This window comes from Dipodomys ordii, unplaced genomic scaffold (genome assembly GCF_000151885.1).
Source record: "Dipodomys ordii isolate 6190 unplaced genomic scaffold, Dord_2.0 Scaffold3599, whole genome shotgun sequence".
Taxonomy (NCBI): Eukaryota; Metazoa; Chordata; class Mammalia; order Rodentia; family Heteromyidae; genus Dipodomys; species Dipodomys ordii.
In genome coordinates this window covers 6,589-13,393 of record NW_012270814.1, presented here as the reverse complement: position 1 = coordinate 13,393, position 6,805 = coordinate 6,589, and the positions used below count along the sequence as shown (strand labels likewise).

Below are 6,805 nucleotides of genomic sequence, written 5' to 3'. Positions count from 1 at the left end.
TCTTCCATCACCATTTCTTTTGGACTTAAGGTAGTATATTTATAGAAAGTTTATATGTAGTAGCTTACCTGCATAAAACATGATTTGTTGCAGATAAGATATGATCTTATAATTGAGCACATAATCTACATAGCTTCTTTTTTTACTAACTTGAAAATTAAGAAAGCACTCATCAACTAGAACCCTGTGTATGTCTCCGTATGAAAATGTACATATATAATAACCAAGAAAGTACTAACGTGCATGAAGCAGTAAGGACCTAATTTGATAAACATATCCTCAAAAGTAAATGAAGGTTTCAAGAAACCTGACACATCCAACCCTGAAAGGAATTATTCATAGAAACAGCTTTGTGAAAATTTACATCAAATTATGAATACAATTATATCATCCAACAGTTATATTACTTGTTCATGATTCCAATATTTTGTTTTCAAAGCTGAGTTCCTGTGAAGAAACAAATCCCAGAAACAATGCTTGGATTAATTCAGTCAATCCATTCATGGCTTCCCTTTGCTTTTTCCCTGGCCCTGGGACCCATTTGGGAGCTCAGAAGCAATTAGTGCTGTCTCTGTGCACTCCAGTTAACCATGGAAGAACTCAATTCACAAAGTCCAACTGTTGCTCACTCATGCCAATTAAAGGACTCTGTGCTTAAATCTGCTCCAGGCCATCTTTTAGAGATGAGCCTTTGTGACCAGAATTCTCAGAGGGCCGGGGGAGGGGGAGGGAGAGGAGGCGATGAAAATTAATTAGTACTATTCCTAGTTAGCAGCAAGGAAGCTGCTCTGCCACTGTGCTTTATGAAAGCTCACCTGGGACTCAAAACTATGCTCAAAAATTGCACTATTTCATCTATTTTCTAAGTTGCTTCTTATAAATGACAGATACTGGCAGGTCAGCTCAAACAGGCAATGTAAAATTCAAACATCCAAGAACTAAACGTTGGGTAAAACCTTCCATTCACAATGCACATCATCTTAACCTTTGTTTTTTTCCTCTTTTTTTTTTGAAATTTTATTGCCTAGGTGATGTACTGAGGAGTTATAGTTACATAAGTAAAGTAGTGATTACATTTCTTGTTGAATTGTTATCCCCTCCCTCATTTTTCTCCCACAAATTGATTTGTGGATCAAGGAGGGGTCTTCAGAAAAGTAAGGGTATGGAATCTGCTTTGAATTTGCTATTGCTGATGACATTTAATGGTGACAAAGGGAGATAGCACTAAGTCCTCTTTATGTGACTTGTTGAATGTCAGAATAAGAGATATTGTATGTTTAAATAGCTATTATTTCTTCCCTGGTGCTCATTTATCTATCTGTATCTACCCTGTGCTGCTCTTTTCCCACACAAATTGGCAAAGTACTAAATTGACCTGTCATGATGATGGAGTACAGTAATGTCTTAATTATAATATATTGTATTGGCTAGAACAAAAAAGGTTCCATTGTAATATTTGCTTTGACATGCTGTCACTGCCCAATTGTACTCTACAAAATTGTGAGATTATCACTCACCAAACTTTAAAAACATATGAGGGAGGGAAAGCATAGAAATGGAGGGACAAAGGGTGAACAAAATGCAGCCCTGGTACTCACTAGACACTGTGTTGAAAATGAGCTGTACAATTTGTTATTACCTGACATATTTAATTGCAACACCACTATACCTTTACTCTCTCTCGATAGATAGATAGATAGATAGATAGATAGATAGATAGATAGATAGATAGATAGATAGATAGATAGATAGATAGATAGATAGATAGATATGGAATCTCCATGGGGCACGAGGAATCTTATACAATTGACACTGAAGTCCTTTCAACCCATTCAGGGAGAGCAACGCCTAATAGAGTGATGGAACTCTATTTTCATTCTACAAGTATCATTCTACACTTACTCTTTTTTAAAGATTTTTATTAACATACATTAATGGTATGAGGGAAGTTTCATTGTGACACTTCCACAGAAGCATACAGTGATCATTCTCACCTTTCCATCACTCTCCCTTCTCCCTCTTCATAGAACAGTCTCAATAGGTTTCAGTGGCTGATTTCTATATTGCATACAAAGTACATCAATTAGATTCACCTTCGTTCACCGTCTTCGTTCACCCACCCTCTTCCTGTTAGTACCTGCTCCTGAACAAAACCTGTGTGTGTGTTATATTGAGATGTTTCACCCTGGTATTTCACACGTGTTTATATATATAGAGATATATATATATAGAGAGAGAGAGAGTCAGAATAACTCTCTCTAGTGCTCTCTGTCCATCTCTCCTACTTTCCAATTGTTCAACAGTTTGCAGGTCCCTTACGACTTCATCCCACAAAGATCCAGTGTACTATGATATTATTCATTCATCATCATTCTCTTTCCCTCTTTCTGCACCCTCTCATCCCCTTAAGTAGTCCCATAGTTTCATATGCCATATGTGTGTGTTTCTGTGTGTGTCTATGTACATATGTATATATCCATGTGCATGTTTTAGCTATAGATTCTACACATGAGGTGAAACATGATATATGGCATTTTAGCAGTCTGGAAACAAATGGACCCAGCAAGGAAGTTCTGCTCTGCTTTTCTCCCTCGCCTGGAGGTATTGCCCAGGTATCTGCCTACTTCATGGCCTCAACTCTTTCAAGATTTCTTTCTTTTTTTTTAAGGAGAGACACTGTTTAGTTTTTATTCATAATCATAAACTTAACTCTGCAATCCAGCTAGATTTTGGGGGGAGGTAAGGAAAACATGGAACCCAAAGAACTGCAGTGAGAGCACAAACATTACAGGACATCGCAAGCAGATGGGTGGAAGGGTGCTCTCCTGAGCTACAGAAGGCATGGTCTGGTGGTTATGGTAAACCAAATCAAACGTATTAGAGTTGTCCGCAGTCGGTAATTGTGACCTTCTTGCTGGTTTTGCCATTCCCGGACCCAAAGCCCTGCATGGCTTCCACGACTTCCATGCCCTCTTTCACCTTCCCAAAGACCACATGCTTGCCATCCAACCAATCAGTCTTGACAGTGCAGATGAAAAACTGGGAACCATTTGTGTTTGGTGCAGCATTTGCCATGGACAAGATGCCAGGACCTGTATGCTTCAGGATGAAAGTCTCATCCTCAAATTTCTCTCCGTAGATGGACTTGCCACCAGTGACCTTATGGCATGTGAAGTCACCACCCTGGCACATGAAGCCTGGGATAATCCTGTGAAACAGGAACTCTTATAACCAAATCCTTTCTCTCCAGTGCTCAGAGCACGAAAGTTTTCTGCTGTCTTTGGAACTTTGTCTGCAAACAGCTCGAAGCAGAGGTGGCCCAAGGGTTTGGCGTCAGCGGCAATGTCGAAGAACACGGTGGGGTTGACCATGGCTGGCAGCTGGTAACCACAAGTGACAGTGGCGTCTGCAAAGCCTAGAGATTTCTTTCTAATGGTACCCCTCTCAGTGGGACTTCCCTAGATAACTAATTGAAGGTTGTACCCTCTTCCATACAACTACTCCCACCTACTTGTGCCTTCCTTTACTCTATAGCACTTACCACCAATACACTGGACATTTCTGTCCCCCCCTCCCAACATATGATGACCTGTAAAATGAGATCAGAGATTTATTTCAGTTGCATTCCAAGCACCTAGGACAATATAGCTAGCACATGGTGAGTACTCAATAAATATCATTTGGTGAAAATCTCAAAGCAAATAGTCAATTCAGAGTAGAAATAAGGCAAATCTATTAAAGTAGCTGTGCATTGAACAATGTGTGTACACTAGTCAATTATTCAATTGTTTGGATTTAGATAAGAAAAGGTAACTTGAGCTTGTTAGCACTGAAGGAATTGGGGCAGGAAAGAGGGTAATGTGGCTGAACAAAGGTGCCACCATTCCTTGGGGTCACTAGTAAAACAACCAGAGGCAATGGTATTCAATTGATGCTTCAAAAATATTGTACCATTTGTAAGGAAATGGAAATATTAAGCAAAGTCAGACAGACCCAAAGAACATAGACTGCATGGTTTCCCTCATTTGTGGTACCTAAAATGTGCCAATAAATCTACAATTAAACATAATGGATGGTAAAAGAAAAATATACTGGGACATGATAAATTATACATACATTCACACATACTGAGACCAAAAGAATATATTCTTAGTAGAGGATCACACAGGCACAATAGGTATGTGCATCTGATAACATAAAATAATACTTGTTGAAATGAATGGAAATGAGGGTGTTTTGTTGCTGTTTTTGTTTTCTTTATAATTTGTCTTATTTTTCTGTCTTTGGGAGGATTAGCAAGGGCAGCACAGAAATCATAGGATGAAGGGTAAATAAATGCAGCAGTGACATTCACTAGACCCTATGTCGAAAATGAACCATACAACTAAGATACAGGTTTACCAATCACCGGAGAGAGAGAGGCAGGAGGGGGACAGGGAGAGGAAGAGAGAGAGAGGAGAGAGAGAGAAAAGTATGACAAAACAATAAAAAATGAACTCACAGACCTATAGTCATCTAATATTTGATAAAGGAGCCCAATACCCAAGATGGAAGAAATATCACCTCTTCAAAAATGTTGCTGGCAGAATTGGCAGTACATGTGCAGAAAACTGAAGCTAGATCCTTACATATCACCCTGCACCAGAATCAGTTCCAAATGTATCAAAGATCTCAATGTAAGCCAGATACCCTGGAAATATTACAGGAAGAGTTAGGGGAAACACTGTGGCTCCTTGGCATAGGATGAAACTTCTTAAGTAAAGATCGAGAATCACAACAAATCACAGAAAGACTGGACAAATGGAATTACATCATACTGAAGAAATTCTGCATGGCAAAGGACATAGCTAGCAAAATAAATAGAAAGGCCACTGAATGAGAGAAGAGCTTTACTAGCTATACATTAGACAAAGGCCTCATTTCTAAAATATACTTAGAGCTCAAAAAAATGAAACCTTCCAAAAATAAACCCTTAAAGAAAAAACCACCTCATTAATAATAAATGAGCTAAAGACTTAGACTTCTCAGAAGAAGTAATAATGGCCAATAGACACATGAGGAAGTGTTCACTATCTCTGGCCATAAAAGAAATGCAAATTGAAACAACATTGAGACTCCACCTCACCCCAGTTAGAATGACCATTATCAAGAAAACTAACAATAATAGATGCTGGCCAGGATGTGGCCCAAAGGGAATGCTACTGCACTGTTGGTGGGAATGTAAGAAGCCGTCAACCACTCTGGAAATTAGTATGGTGGTTCTTCAGAAGATTAAACATAGAACTTCCCTATGACCCAGTAATCCCACTTCTGGACATTTACCCAAACGAACACAAACAAGGCCATACTAAAGCTACCAGCACAACTATGTTTTTTGCAGCATTATTCACCATAGCTAAGATATGGAACCAACCCAGATGCCCTTCAGTAGATGAATGGATCAAGAAAATGTGAGATACACACACACACACACACACACACACACACAATGGAATTTTATGCCTCTATCAGAAAGAATGACACCATCCCATTTGTTAGGAAATGGAAAGACTTGGAAAAGTAAGCCATGCCCAAAGAAACATAGGTCCCATGGTTTCCCTTATCTGTAATAACTAGCATATGTCTAGGACAAGCAGAAATGGTCAAAAGCCATGTACATATGACCATATAAGATGATGCTAAGCAAAATAAACCCCAAGATAGAGACACAAGAGGCTTTATCTTTGTTGCTGTTGTTTTTAATGTACTCATAATGTACTGTGTGATTTTTTTGTTTCTTTTGTATGTTCTTCCCCCATGGAATAACCCCTGTCTTCACTGTATTTGATTCCAGTGCCCTGAATCTTATATATACATTTTTTTCTAATTTGGGGAGTAGAAGGGAAACAACAAAATGCTGAAATAAGGATATAGGTTGACCCATTGTAACAATGAGATGTACAAGACACTAGGTTGAAAACAAACTTTACAGTATGGGAGGGGTGGGAGAAGTTGGAGAGGTGGGGAGGGAAGGGATGGTAGGAGAAAAACAAAGGAGGAGGTAACAATGCTCCATAGGAAATGTACTCATTACCTTACTCATGTAACTGGAACCCCTTTGTACAGTATCTTTACAATAAAAAATAAATATTAAAAAAAGAAGAAGAAAAGAAATGTACTCAGTGCCTTACTTATGCAACTGGAACTCTTCTGTATATCACCTTTACAACAACATTTAAAAAAAACAATAAATACATTTTTAAAAGAAATAAATGTTAAATAATTAAAATGTAAAGACAAATACAAAAAACTTGCAAAGTTCATAGTAAAGTACTATTGACAACTTAATTTGCCATTTCCCAAAAGACATATTTATCTAAGACTCTGCTGAAATGTTCTCATTTTATTGCATAATGTGGCTATAATCAGTTATAGATATAAACAACATTACCAAGTCTGATTATTTCTTTTATCTGATAGTACACCATCAATAGCAAAACAGACTAGACTCAATAGGCAAAAAATATGGTTTCACAATGAATTAATAATCATGTTTGTCCTTTCTACTATAAAGCCTTGCTTTCCTCAGCTCTCATTTCTGTCACTTGAGTAGAAAAGTTATCTTGGCAAGAAGTTTTTTAAGTCAAGAACTTCATCTCTACTTGCATTTTCTTTACCTTTGATATTTTCCTTTCATGACATATTTACCCTGACAGGATTTCTCAGATGAAAGCAGAGTTCAAGATAGGTTACTACACACATCTAATTAAAGACTTGAGAAAATAGGTCTTTTGATCCAGCAAGAACTCAGAAATGTATTTATTCA

At 37.9% G+C, this 6,805-nt stretch overlaps 1 pseudogene; it reads right to left on the bottom strand.

The window, feature by feature from the left end:
- Positions 1-2,826: 2,826 nt before the first annotated feature.
- LOC106002135 lies at positions 2,827-3,399 on the bottom strand (annotated as a pseudogene).
- Positions 3,400-6,805: the final 3,406 nt, after the last annotated feature.